General features: G+C 46.6%; 1 protein-coding gene across 11 annotated transcripts in view; it reads left to right on the plus strand.

Annotated features, from left to right (window-relative positions):
• The window catches only part of FOXP1 (forkhead box P1), a 385,807-nt gene that overhangs the window by 291,882 nt on the left and 80,044 nt on the right, over positions 1 to 13,881 (plus strand). Inside the window, exon 1 of one of the 11 annotated variants that reach the window (XM_054076333.1) lies at positions 9,370 to 9,488. The exons of the other annotated variants lie outside the window; for them this stretch is intronic. The gene's annotated coding sequence lies outside the window, so the exon portion shown is untranslated. Of the gene's footprint in view, positions 1 to 9,369; positions 9,489 to 13,881 lie in introns of those variants that run through there. 11 annotated transcript variants of the gene reach the window in all.

Below are 13,881 nucleotides of genomic sequence, written 5' to 3' on the forward strand. Positions count from 1 at the left end.
GCCAGCTTTGGTGTGGAGTAGGCTACACAGTATCATTTCTATTTTATTGGTATTTGAAATATCATTATGGAAAATGAAAAATAACATTTCCATATCTGTTCAGTTGGTTTTGTGTTGGCTGAAGGATCTCAGCCTGCCTGTACTCCCGACTCTTGTTTTCCAGCTCCTCCATTTACAACACCAGACCCTCATGTCAATTCTGCCTCATGTCCCCAGTGACGTTTCATATTCCCTTTGTTTTCTGCTTGCATCTTTGTTGTGCGGCAGGATCAGTAATAATAGTTAATAATTAGCAGTTCAATAGCACTCTTCACCTTCAAAGCAATTTTAGGCATTAAATCACTGCAGCTCTGCTGGCAATATTACAATATTGACTTGTTACTTCACCAGTGTCACAGAGGCAGCAAAAGCTACACTTTTATGAAGGCCAAAATGGGGTCATTTTTTTTAGAGTACAAAATTGGCAAAAAATAAAATTTTCTCCTAGGCTGACACTTTGTTTGCCAAATTTCAGCGTAGAGCCAATTTTAAAAGCTGAGTAATAAACACCTGAAAAGTTCTGGTTTATAATGGCAGTGCTGAAAAGCCATTAAATGAATGGCCCTGCTATAACACAAGAAAACCCTCTTAAACTGTCAAAAAACCTGTAAAAGCTGGACTGAGGCTTAGTGAATGCCAGCTTTGCCTTTGAGCCTGGAGCTGAGTGATGTGAAGTGAACCTGCAGGGACTGGTAGGGTAGGTTGTTAGGGGTGTGCTCTCTCTATCCGGGGGAAATGGTCCTTTCCCAGGTATGTGGCAGAGCACGGTGAGCATTCTCTCTCAGGTGAGCATCTCTCCAGGTCTGTCCAGCCACTGGGGAGAGGGAAGGCGAGGAGGAGCGATGGGGATGGAGCTCCAGGGGATCAGAAAGAAGAATTTGCAGCAAAGCGAGCAGCAAGAGCCACCTGGAGCAAAGAAGGAATGCAAGGCAGCAGAGAGGGTTTGGGAGGAAACAGCATGGGGACGGTGGGAAGGAGCAGCATGTCAGGACACAGGCTGCGACCCTGTGCAGCAGAAAATATGGCTCTGGGGGAACACATGGACACACGTGGTCCACAGTGGGAGACGGGATGGAGGGAGATGTGACCAGGAAGGTAGCAGAAAGCCCTGAAGAAGCCCTGCTTGGCTTGGTTTCTCCTGGACCCAAGGGGTGTATTTCTGCACAGCTTTTCAAGGAAGCGCGGGCCATTCCACCTCCTTCTGCTTGCCACCTGCGGCTTGGTGGCACATGCGGATGCACATACCGCATCTCAGACGAGCATCGTACGTGTGGGTGGCCGAGAGCAAGGTATCAAAAGCCACCTCCCTAAAGCAGCGCAGAGCCTGTGGCCAGCTTGGACCCTCTCCCCTTCTCAGCACAGGCAGAGTGTGCCGCTGGGAAGCTGAGCTGTAAGAGCAGCATAGTAAAATAGCAAATTGACCAGTAAAAGAAATCAGTAAATGAAGGAACAGCTATTAATGTGCCAAGCCAAGATGTGTAATTATACCCTAGGACTTTTCCAAACTAATACATGTTAAAGGTGTAAACCTATTAAAGGAGAGATTTTTCTGTATGGGGAACTTATGTAGATAGAAGGATTTACCCTGTATTTTATTCTTGTATTATAAGGTATAAGGAACGTTTGAGCAAATCCAGTCATTCCAGTTATTATAATATCATACGTTTTTCATACCATTTTATGCAGTTTTTCAAAAACTTTGGCACTAATTCTCTTTATATTGTCAGGAATTTTCTTTTAAAAACAGAATTCTCTTTCTCAAATAGTTAATTAGATTTTGAACTTCAAATACAGTACTATTTTTTTTCCTCCCAAGAATAGGAGTGTTAGATCCATTGTGTTGGCCAAATTACAGTTTGGATAGTTACATTCTCTCTGCTTAATCACCCTGCAATTTCATTGGAGTGAAGGATTTGGTGCCTCAGGTGTCCTGAATTCCTCCAGAGCTCTGTATGGTGAAGTTGCTGCAACATTCACCCCAGAAGTGGTTGAATTTAACAGCAGAGAATTGTCTCTGTCCAGACCAGACATAACAGTTTCACTGGCAGAGATGTTTTTTTATAGTATTCCTCTGCTGTTACATTTAGAGATGAGTTTGTGCTTTTCCAACTCAAGCAGTCCTGCCCCAAGGCTTTAGACATATCTGAGGGATTTTTCTTGCTATGGGAAGGTAAATTTGTTTTAAGGGACCCCAGACAAATTCCTTTATTCGCTTGTTCACCCTTTGCCAAGATGGGTGCAGCGAGGGAGTGCGTCCTGGCTGCCCCACCACATCCCCTCCTGACTTGGAGAGCCATGACCCCTCAGTGTCATCTTTTTTCTTATGGTTTAGCACAGAGGAAAGGGTTCGGATAAGCGGCAGCTGGATTTGGATAGGAAACGTTTGTGGGTCATAACCTTTGATTACAGACAAGAGCCCTCATTGCTTGTGGAGGGGAGGCAGAAGGGGAGGATCCTGTCCTTGAATCCAGTTTAGACCCCGTTTATTTGGGAAGAAGTGATGGATCACAGCATTATGCTGTAAAGGGCTACAGTGGAAGTACAAAGGAAAACCCCAAAGCACTCGGCGAGCCCTGCTTAGTTCTGCACAAAGGACTCTGAGCTGGTCGGATGACCCCAAGGGATCTGAGAGCAAAGTCTTATAGTCGGGGTGTTTGCTTAGCCTGTACGGCTGGCTGTTTCTCTTCCATGTGAAACCAGATGCGCACCATCAAAATGACTGACATGGCCAAAGGCCAGGGAATGGCTGTGCAGAAGCTGGGCCATCTCCTGCCCTTCAGCGTCCTCTCCTCTCCCATCCCACCAAGCTGAGCAAGGAGGTGCTCGCAACCTGGGAAGAGCGAGGGAGAGGAGAAGCACCCAATGCACATTTCAGGGTGGTTGCCTCGAGGAGGACTTTCTTACCATGCCCTGCTCTCAGAGCAGCTTTGTATTGGTATACAGGGAAACCTGGGCTGGTAACCTTTGGTAGCTCCTCCTGGTAGTTGAGCGCTGCCAAGGGGCAGTGCTGTTCCAAGGAACGGGGCAGTCCGATGTGGCAACCGGGATTCATCTCAGAGGGCTCCTCTGCGTCCTCCTGCTTGTAGTAAGTCATCTTGTCTTCAGCACTATTTGCCAGCTTTGCAAATCACACTGTTCTGCTGCTTTTTGGCATTTTTGGAGGTGGATTTGATTCCTGGAGCCAGGGTGCCACCCGTTTGCTCTAGCAGGAGCAGAGAGATCCCAGCCCTGCTTTCAAGCTCTTGCTGCATGTAGCATCAGCGGCGTTGCAGCTTATCTGAGTGCTCCTGACTAACCATGAGATCTGCTGCCCAAATTTCTCTTTAGGAAATAATTCAAGTTGGTTTGTTGTGTGTACAAAGTTAACTGTTTTCCTCTTTCAAGAAAAGACGTGCAAAGCTCTTTCCATGGCTGCCTTCTTTAAAAAAAATTAAATGTAGCTTTTGAATGTTGGAGGGAAACTTGGAACTGCGAGCCAGCTAAATATACTGTTTCATGAAACCTTGGGGACCATTGAAATGAGAACAGTGGCCCATTACTGCTAAGAAGGTGTTTTATTGAAAATACGCTGAGACGCGTTCCCAACAGAGTGAGTAAAAAACATGGAGATGCCCAGTGGTGATACAGGTTATTCTCCCAGATGAACCAGAATATATAGCTTGGCACTCCTAGGCTGCTTGCTGTAAGTGGTGTAATGCTCTGATGGGTGTTTCTGCGTAGAAGAGACCATGTTTAATCTGATTTATTTGAATTTAAATGCATGGTGATACATGTGTGTAGGTTCGTGTGTATATAAATGGTGTGGAAGTAGGCATGATTCTTTTAGAAGGGGGTTCTTTGTGGTGAGGCGAAGCATGAGCTCTCCTGGTGATCGAAACAGATTACCAGGAGAGGGCAGTAGGTCTAACGCTGTATTTCACACCAGCTGTACCCGTATGAGCCCCAGATCAAGGGGGTTCCACCTCAAAATGCGAAGCTGGGGGCACTGTGGCCACTCCAGCCCACAGCGCCCACCAGCCTGCGCTAAGCGGTGAGCAGCAGATGATCCGTTGGCGGTGGCCAGGAGTTCACTGGTTAATATTTGACGGGCAAAAATGTCTTTGATTGACAGTTGTGTTGTTGATGTTTCATTCTGTGTGGTTTTTTTTTTTTTTTTCCTTTACCATGGCAACTTTAACATCATGACAAAACACCTACTCTTCCTCTGGGAGCCATCGCTGTTGTCATGCCCAGTGGGTTATTTTGGTAGACAGGGGTTGTTCTTTTCAAGTGGAGGTGTTGCCGTCTCCTACCAGATACCACCTCCAGTCTTTCCTATCCTCAGAAGGTTTTCTCTGTGTGAACACTGTGTTTCAACCCATGGCAAAAAAATGGAGTTTTAATGGAAACCGCAGTGTTTCCTCTACTGTACGTGACATAAATGCTATCTCACCTAATTAAGGAAAGTAACAGAGAACAGTTAGTGGTGATTACCTTTCGATATATTGTGTACTTTGGGGCAGAAAAATAAATTATGAATAATGCCCAAGCATACTTGGAACAATTTGCACACTGTGCTGTGAGTGATGCAGACCTGCTGGTAGAAGAGCGCGCTAATAAATTTTACTTTGTGGCGGAAACAAGAGATTACAGTTTATTAGGAAAGGAGATGGCAATTTATTAAGATCAATCAAATATGAATGCAGAGCCAAAATGTTGCAAATTTTATTTATTTATTTATCTGGAAGCATGGGGGGGGCAATTATATGAAATTTGTTGTTTACCTGTGATATTTGATTCATTATTAATATTTTTATGTTTAGAGGGAACCATAATTTTACTGAAATGTCTTCCATAACTCCTGCACAATCATATTCATAACTCACCTGAATGTTGACACATCCTGCTGTGTATATATAAATTAACTAGTAACACTGGCATTATAAAATGATGCATTAAATGAAGATGTGAATGGTAATTTAAAGCATGCCATGAAGTGAAATTTAAACCGTTGTACAGCACTGAGGGGATTTAAAGAGCCTTCTTCATACAGAATTCGCAGGGGCAATAAGGAAGATGACAGTTTCACATCAAAAAAAAAAGAGAAGAGCAACAGGGACACAAGCATAACTGAAATGTTAATTGCTTTGCTGTTCTGTTTTGTTAGACACCATCAGCTTAAAAATCACTTTTCTGCCTGCAGATACTTTACCGTGAGGGCATTAACTGAGATTATTAAAAATGGACAGAAAAACTGTTTACTTTGTGCTTTTTCTCATCACTTTGTGGGTAGTAAGTTTCACTGTTTCCTGTTTAGTCAGTTGTTTTCCCCATTTGTTTTTGTAAGTCTTTCAGACAGCAACAAGGGAAAATAAAGCATTCTCAAAACAGGAAAACGTGATTTAACCCCACAAAAATGGGCCTAGGGATCCAGGAGTGGGAATAGTATCCGAGATCGCTTTTTCCCTCAGAACTGCAAACAGCAGCTTGCTTGTGAACCATCCCGTGACTCTTGCCCGTATGTAATGTGGCACTTGCCTTTGTGCGGTTTGGGGTTGGCTGCGGCGGGCGGGCTCCTCTGTGCCACAGCAGCACCGAACTTCACCTCAATTACTCCCAAATTCATATTCAAGGAGGGGGGGTGGTGCAGGATTTTGCTCTCTGATCTGCTGCCAGAGCAAAAGGGGACCTGTTTGGCCATGCCTGCCATGGAGAACACCCCCAGGAAGACAGGAACAGGTGAATTGCTCTATTAGGTAGAAATTGCCTCATATTGGGACTAGACATAAAATTTATGGCAGGTTAACTCTCGTTAGAGGAGGTTGCACTAAGTGTATGTCTTGTTTTTTCTTTCTTTCTCCCTTGCCCTGCACGCAAGGGAGGGCTCTTCTGTAAGCAAGTCCATGGCTTCTGCATGGATGGGTCTGGAATAAAATCTACACGTAAAATAATGACATAACAAAAGCATTTCTTCCACTGTATTCATTTTCATTGTAATTCATAATCTGTTCCTTTGGCTTGGACCTTAGAGCTCAGTATCCATGCCATACTCCAGTGATTATTTCCTGTTACCTGGTCTTGATACTGCCACTTTATGTGGATCCGATCTTGTGGGCACGTCACTGAGTCTGCCATGCTCATTCCCAGTTATTCTTAATTTGTTACTTCATGTGTTCCATTTTGAACATCCCTATCTGATTATCTTTGTCTGAAATGACTCTCTGTAATTGAATGGAGTTAAAAGTGGGAGTTTATGGTTCTTCTTGATCTTTTAAAATATTTTGCTGGCTTAGAAATGCATTATATTTCATGGTGACCTTACTTAACAAGTGCTACCATCTCCGTTACTAAGGGAATAGACTGGAGTTTTTAGCCCACAGCAGATGTTGGCTGAGCTTGCAGGTATGAAGCTTTTATATGAAAGGGTATAAAATGCTTTAGAAATATGGCTTGCAGGTTCTGTGGCTAGCAGCGCCCAGTGCTTAGACAGCACCTTTCATTTTTGAAGTTTTTTGCAGATATTGGTGTACAGCAGATCCTGAAATGAGTAGCCCGATTTTGCAGATGAGGAGACAGAGGTGTTGAGGCCGTTGACTGCCTTTGAAGTGGTTGGTGTGCAGCCAGCTCCAGAGTCGGGCCAGAAATTTTGCAAACCAAGCTCTCGGAGAGAGAGGCATCCTCAATGTGAGAGATGTTTAAAAAAACAACAAAAATATCTCGGTGACTTGCCCAAGGGTGGGGAGAATTGCCAGTGCCAGCAGCCCTATGTTTTTGCTTTTCATGTTGCTCACAGCCCTGTGCTTGCGTTGTCACATTATACTTTGGTTTTGCCCCTGCAAAGAAGAGAATGTCTTGAACAAAGGGGTAGGCTTTGTAGAGTCACCTTTTTTTTAATAAAGATAGTAAGTCAGAGCTTGGTCCAAAGACATGTGATCAGTCAGCAATCAGGGCAGGAGGAGGGTGTTGAGCTCTGTGTGCCTGGATGTGGCCCCATTGGCAAATAAGAATTGAAGATGTAGCTTAATAGGATTGAGGGTCATGTGTGGGAGACATTTGTGATGAGATAGATCAGAAGATTTCCAAACTGGAGTCTGTGGAGCATCCCTTCACTTGTCTGCAGAGACCAGGCATGCAGCCCCATCCGTGTTTCAGGAGCAAAGTTAGTGCGAGTGTATTAAATGCCCAGAGTTCTTTCCTGCCTATCCATGCTCCTTTGCCGTGGGTACAGCTGGGGATGCTGCCACAGTGATAATCTTTGCAAATGCAGCAGGGAGGAGGAGATGGTCCACAAAAGAAACTGTTGAAAAGTTTAATTCTGTGTATTCTGTAATATATTCCTCAAAGCAATCTGAGTTCCCTGAGGGTACTTTGAAGTCCAGGACAGGAAAGATTCTCTTAAGCACAGGCAATAATGATTACTAGCTCATCTCATGCATTATGCGTTTGTATTGTTATTGAGTGTCCAGTTGGAGTGTGCGCCTGTTTATTTGCTTGCTTTTGCATGCATCTAATCTAAATACCGGCTGTTCCCATGCCCTGTACGCTCTGACCTGCTGGGTGCGTGCGTGCCCCTTTAAGAGGCAGGCGCTTTCTGATTCATGTAGGCTGCTTCTGGTAGATTTAGGGTCTTGCAAAAGATGCCCTTAGTCCCTTATTAAATATTCATAAGAGGGTGGGGTCACATTTTTGTGACCTGAAAAAAATCCCATTAATAAATTTGTTATCTGACACGAAAACACTTTAGGGTGGAAAGCAATCCGTATCACATCCCATTTAACGTCAGATCACAAGTTGTCAGTAAATTGGGTCCTTTGTCTTTGCTTCTGGCGGGGTTCTTTAGCAGCATAACTGATGGGGCCATTGTCTGACAGCCTCGACTCCTGCACGGAGAGTGCAGTTCTGTCTGGGAACAGTGTCAGGGCAGCTGCTCTCTCCTCAGCTACCTGCGCACAAACTGTCTGCATCAGAAACCATGTGAAAAGGTAAAAAACATAAGGTTGAAATAGTAGGAGAGCTTTTACCAGCCGTCAGTGCTCGAAGTAGCTTTTGGGGCAAGAGAAGAGAGATGATGGGGACAGCGGCAGTCCGCAGGATAGGGACAGTACACTGCCAGGACTGAGTTTGTGTGGGGAAGGCTGTGGCCACGGGAAGTGTTGTGTGACCCTCGTCAGTTCAACGCTGGTTGTTGTAGGGAAGGTGACCCTACTAACCCCGCTGCCACCGCGATGCCAGAGACCCCAGTACAGAGTGTCGCTTCCACGCAACTCAAGGCTTGGCTGCCCTGGACCGGGCAGGGGTGGCTGCCGGTGCTGGTGAGAGCATAGGGGGGGAGGGCAGGACTTGCCTAAGCATCCCACCGCTCCTCGGTGGCTGCTCTTGAGCATCCCCACCGCTCCTTGGTGTCTGGTCCTGAGCATCCCACACTCCCAGTTGCTGGTCCTGAGCATCCCCACTGTTCCTTCGTGGCTGGTCCTGAGCATCCCACTACTCCTGGGTGCTGGTCCTGAGCATCCTCCCTGGTCCTGAGCATCCCCATCGCTCCTTGGTGGCAGGTGCTGAGCATCCCACCACTTCCAGCGCTCCCAGTTGGTGGTCCTGAGCATCCCACCGCTCCCGGTGGCTGGTCCCAGGCACGCAGCCGGTTAGGATGCCCTCCCTTTGGGGCAGGGAGAAGGGGGTCCCGCGCACAGCGCTCGGGCTCGGTGCGAACTCCCGTCACAGGCTTTTTTCGCTCGTTTTTCTTTCATTATTCCTCCTTACTAGTACGAGCTGCCGGGGAGAGGCGAGGGGAGAGCAGAGACGCTTGTGACCAGAGGGAATGGCCTCAAGTTGCGCCGGGGGAGTAAATTTAGTTTGGATATTGCCCGGTCTAGTGGGACGTGTGCCTCCTGCCCATGGCAGGGGGGTTGGAACGAGATGATCTCTAAAGTCCCTTCCAACCCAAACTATTCTGTGAATCTATGATCCTGTGATTCTATGCTTAGGAAGAATTTATCTACCGAAAGGGTTATCAGGTACTGGCACAGCTGCCCGGGGAGGTGATGGAGTCCCCATCCCTGGAAGAGTTGAAAAGCCGGGTGGATGAAGTGCTCAGGGATGTGGTTTAGTAGCGGACAGGTACGGCTCGGCTCGATGATCTCCAAGCTCTTTCCCCCCTTTCCCCCCGGTTCTGACTGATGCCGTGACGGGAGCCGGCAAAGTTGCCGTGGGAGGCGGCCGAGCCCCCCCCCCCCCCCCCCCCAACCGCGTTGCTGCCGTCTGTCTGTCCGTCCCCTGGCGGCCCGGGGGTCGCGGGAGGCGGAGGGAGGGCCGTCCCCGGCGGGCTCCCCGTTCCGGGGCGGGGATGGCGCGGCGGCGCAGGGCGGGGCCGCGGGGTGGCGGCAGCCGGCGAGCAGCGCGCCCCGCACTGCGCCCGCCGCTCCGCCGCGCTCCATGGCCCGGCGCGCTGCTCGCCGCCCGCCGCCGCGCAGGTGGGTGCGGGGACTGGGGGGGGACTGGGATGGGGGGGGGGGACGGGACACATCGCGGCGCCGCCCGGCGGGTGGGCGAAGCGCTTGGGGATCTCGAAGACTTGAAAACACTTGCCGAGGGGCTAAAAGTCTCGGCGTTGCGCTTTCCGTGCCTTTCGAGCTGGGGTGCGGGCAGCGCCGAGTTGGAGAAAGAGCCCGGCGAAGAGCTCGGTCGCGGTTAACCGGGAGCTGGGGGGGTCTGGGATGGATTCGCCGCTCGGTTTGCCGAAGGGGGGGATGAAGGGAGCGGCGCTTTGTGGGTTTTTTTTTGGCGTTCGGTGAAGCCCCGCCGGAGGGGATGTAACGGGCTGGGGATGCGGCGGTGGGAGTGGGATGGTTTGGAGGAGGGAACCCTTAGGAAGTGGGTGGTAAGTTTAGAGCAAAGTGCACACACACTCTTCCTCTTTGGGATTAACTCCTTCAAACCCGGCTCGTTTGAGGGAACGCCGAGCGTTTCAACTTGTCCTGGTGCGAGGGAGAAGCCGCTGGGTGAGCGCGGCGCTGGTCCCGGCGCAGCTGCCGGCGCTCGCAGCGCTCCGTCCTCTGCTTTTAAAGAAAAACAAGTTTGGTGGCAGGAAATGTGAATCATTCGGGGTGACTAAGATTTGTTTATGAAAACGAAATGGTTGGATTTATTCTAGCGATGAGCGTCGTAGGGCTAACGGCGATAAATTGCTGAAGTTTATTTCTAATAAAAAGTGAGTTGCGCGGGCTGGTTTGCCTTTTTATAAATAAACCGAAATGTTAAAGTTTTTCATTTGGATCAGAGCTGATTTTCATGCCTGATGCTCCCGGGCCCAATCCTGGAGTGACCTGTGCATGTGCGATAGCTGTAAGAGGAGAGAAGCCTCTCTCTCCCCCCCAAGCAGTGAGCGCTCTGCCTGCTGCGTTAGTAATTGCTGGATCGGGCCCTTCGTAGTTGTGTTTATACTGTGCAAAGCTTTCAGACGTCTTACACAGCTTTACATCAAGTTAAAAATTGTATTTGCTTCTCTCTCTTTTAAAAGTCACGGCCAAAATACTTGTTTACACGTGAACATGTCAGGAAACTGCGCCTGCCTGGTTAAGAAATGGCTTTTGTTGATTGTGTGTTTGTTGCAGTAGCAGCCTAGGAAATCTCTAAAAGCAGACACCCTCCTCTTCTCGCAGCCGGCGGAAAGTGTGCTGTCAGAGGGCTTCCAGTGATCTCCCGTGACTACTTCCAAAAAATTTCATTGATAAGGCTGCGGAGATGAACCCCAAACCCTGCTTACCCAGAGTAGCTGCCTTGGCCTGGACGGCGATAGAGCTGAACTGCAAACTGATTGGTCTGACACTTTATAATCAAAGTTGATTTATTGTTCATTAGTAGTGCATTAGCCCTTTCAGGCGAGACAGTTATTTGTGTAGTGGCCTGTCAAACAAAAGGCCGCTAGCACCTGTCATTGCCAAACCCTGAGATAAGCAAGCAGATATTAAGATAATGCAAACAGAAATACACCGGAATGAGGTAAAGTTCTAGCAATTTCCCTGTAAGAAATATTGTTTTATTTAACGTGCTCATGTTTAGCATACGGAGGAACTGGACTGTAGGAGGAAGGGGTTGCCCTGCACCAGGACCATCGCAAAGAGAAGGCGTTGGGGATGATGAGCTGGGTGTGCGGGGCATGGGGCTTCGAGCACCTCCGCGGTCAGGAGGCAGCTGGGGCGGATAATGAATTGGGAAAAGGCAGGAGCTGATAGGGAAAACTTGAATGCTGTTTTGTAGCCTTAATCTAGTTTTGTTTGATTTTGGTTTTAGCCTGAGAGAAGATTGAAGCACTTTTCATGTTTTGTCCCTGACTTCTTCCTCTTCTTCCCAATGGACAGATGTCATGAAATGATGCTCTTACTGGCAGGGGTTAATTATATGAAAACTTGATGACATCACAGCAGAGCTGTGAGAATGTCAAAATACATCTGCTGCCACATTCAGACATATTGCTCTCCCTCCTCTCCCCCTATATCAGCTCCCCTCCCCTTCTCCAAAGGGAATGATCTCATGACATAAAACAGAAAACAACACAAGTGTCAAAAGAAAACAAAATTAGTGAACTTTTGTCTGCCACCATAGAAACGAGGATTAACTTATGTTATTCCAGAGCATGGAATGGAGACTATCTGCATGAGGATATATAGTGTATTGTCTTCTGTGAATTTTCATTTGACAGGGATTTTGGAGGCTGTGATCTTAATTAAATCTCAACTGACTCAAATAATGCATCTAAAGGCATGCAGTGTTGCGTAACCTTGCTGAGTTGGTAAACCATAAATCATCAGAAGGCTTATGATAGGAAGGGCTGCTTTGAAATATTTTTTTTTTGTTTGCTACAGTTGGGTTTGTTTTTTTTTTTTTGGTCTTGTTTAACATGCACTTAACCATGCTGTACCACAGTGCCCTCCCTTTTTTAAGCAGCGTAATTTTTGCTTTAAGAAAAAAAATAAAAGATAAGCTCTGAGACAGGCTCTGACCAGTCACTCAGCTGAACTAAAGAGGAGTCATAAATATAATGGGACTGACAGGGAAGAAATGAAATCCCAGCACTTGCTTGCTGGGAATCTTGCTGCTCATAGGAAGGTGCGGGTGCCTCACGTTCTCGTACAGCTGGATGAGTCCTCTACACCTTTTAAAAGTGTAACTCTTAGCCCCACGCTGGAATTTATGCTGTGGCATAAGTAGTTATCCGGCACCGCTGTGGAGCTGTAACGTGTTGCCCTTGGGTTATGCTGGGCCACAGATGGATTATTGCACTAATGGACGATTGGCTTTGACATTTGCGCAAGTTGAGTTGATTTTTTGTTGTGTAGAAGGAAGAGAAGGATTGCAACAGTTGTGTGGAGAAGGGTGAAGTGGGTTTTTAGGTGTTTGAATTGATGTAGGGCGGTCAGAGCGATTTCTTACACAGCATTTTAAGCTGGCAATGCGCAAGCACTAGTGTTGCTTTAGAATCATGTTGTTTCTAAAATACTCGAGCTAAAAAAATTACTATTTTAGTGTAAAATACTTTGTTTTCTGCGTTTTTGATTGCATGCCCTGGGCAGCTGAAGGAAAGGTAAGGGTAGAAGGATTTTTCCATTCAAAAGTTCAAGGAATTGCAGAGGTCTTGTGCTTTCTTCTGTCTATTTCTTAGTCATTTCAGAGCAGCTGAAGGCAAACCTGTGCTGGAAGGACACAGCACTTGGATTTGCTATATGGAAATGTTTCCCGGTGGCAAGATAAGTTACTGATGTTGTTTTCTCCCCTCTTTGCTAGGAAAAAGCAGTAGCAGGGGTAGTTTTATCAACACCTGCGACACTAGATTGTGGGAAAGTCCTGACACCATAAGCTGAATTTGTTATTGTTTGGTGAAAGGCTTGGCTGGTTTAAAGGAGTTTGTTTGTTTTATTGAAAGCAGAACTGCATTACTGGAAACTACTTTGCTGTAGTTCGGTTAAAATGTCCTGTACTGTTTTGTTTTTATAAGGTGCTTACTTGGTCAGCTTCGCGTTCCAGTTTTAAGGAAAGGGAAAAAAACACATCATGCACTCATCTGCGGATCTTAAGTGACCGTGTAGAGTCTGGGGAGAGGAGCCGCACTGGCAAATAGCTCTTCCCCAACCTTATGGTTTTTGCCTTTTTTTTTTTTTTCTTTTTCCTTTTTAACCTTACCACCAGTTTCCTCTGCTGGCAGGAGGATCTGTAGTTTATACTGAAGTTGAATGAATGTTAGAAACCCCAGACTGAATATTGAACAAATAAGTGGAATTGCTAATTGTGCTGTGCACTAGTTTCGGATGGATTTGCCTTCATTGATTAGGTAAGATGCTCTGTTATTTGGGAGGGACAGCACCCCCTCCTCCCCAAACTGACAACCGGTTTTAATTTTTAAGCTTTATCTTGCCCTTAAATCTGAAACATCATTGTTCAAATAACTGAGAACAAGGTAAACCAACAACATCAAAAAGGTCGGCTTCTGTGATTTCTCAAGGGCTTGTTATTTTGTACTTTCCAATTCTATTTGATGTCTTGACAAAACAAGATGACACAAGGGAGAATACATTAAATTTTGATTTTCATCTAACCTGTTACAGTCGTGGCAGCTTAATTTCTTTTACTTTTTACTGAAGACGGCTTTTTGCACAATTACTCTAATTGCCACGCCACTTTATGAGAAGGTTTCTGTACGGGTTTCCCATTTGCCTTGATTTTGCGAGGCATTTTTTTGAACGTGCTTTGACCTTTAACACGACGAGCTTGCTGGTTGGAGTGTGTCTTCATTAGGAGTAAATCAGTGAATGGCAAGATTGTCAAAGAAGCAACTGATGTTTTCTCATTAGAATCTAATTTGCACCGTTG

This window comes from Cuculus canorus, chromosome 11 (assembly GCF_017976375.1).
Source record: "Cuculus canorus isolate bCucCan1 chromosome 11, bCucCan1.pri, whole genome shotgun sequence".
NCBI lineage: Eukaryota > Metazoa > Chordata > Aves > Cuculiformes > Cuculidae > Cuculus > Cuculus canorus.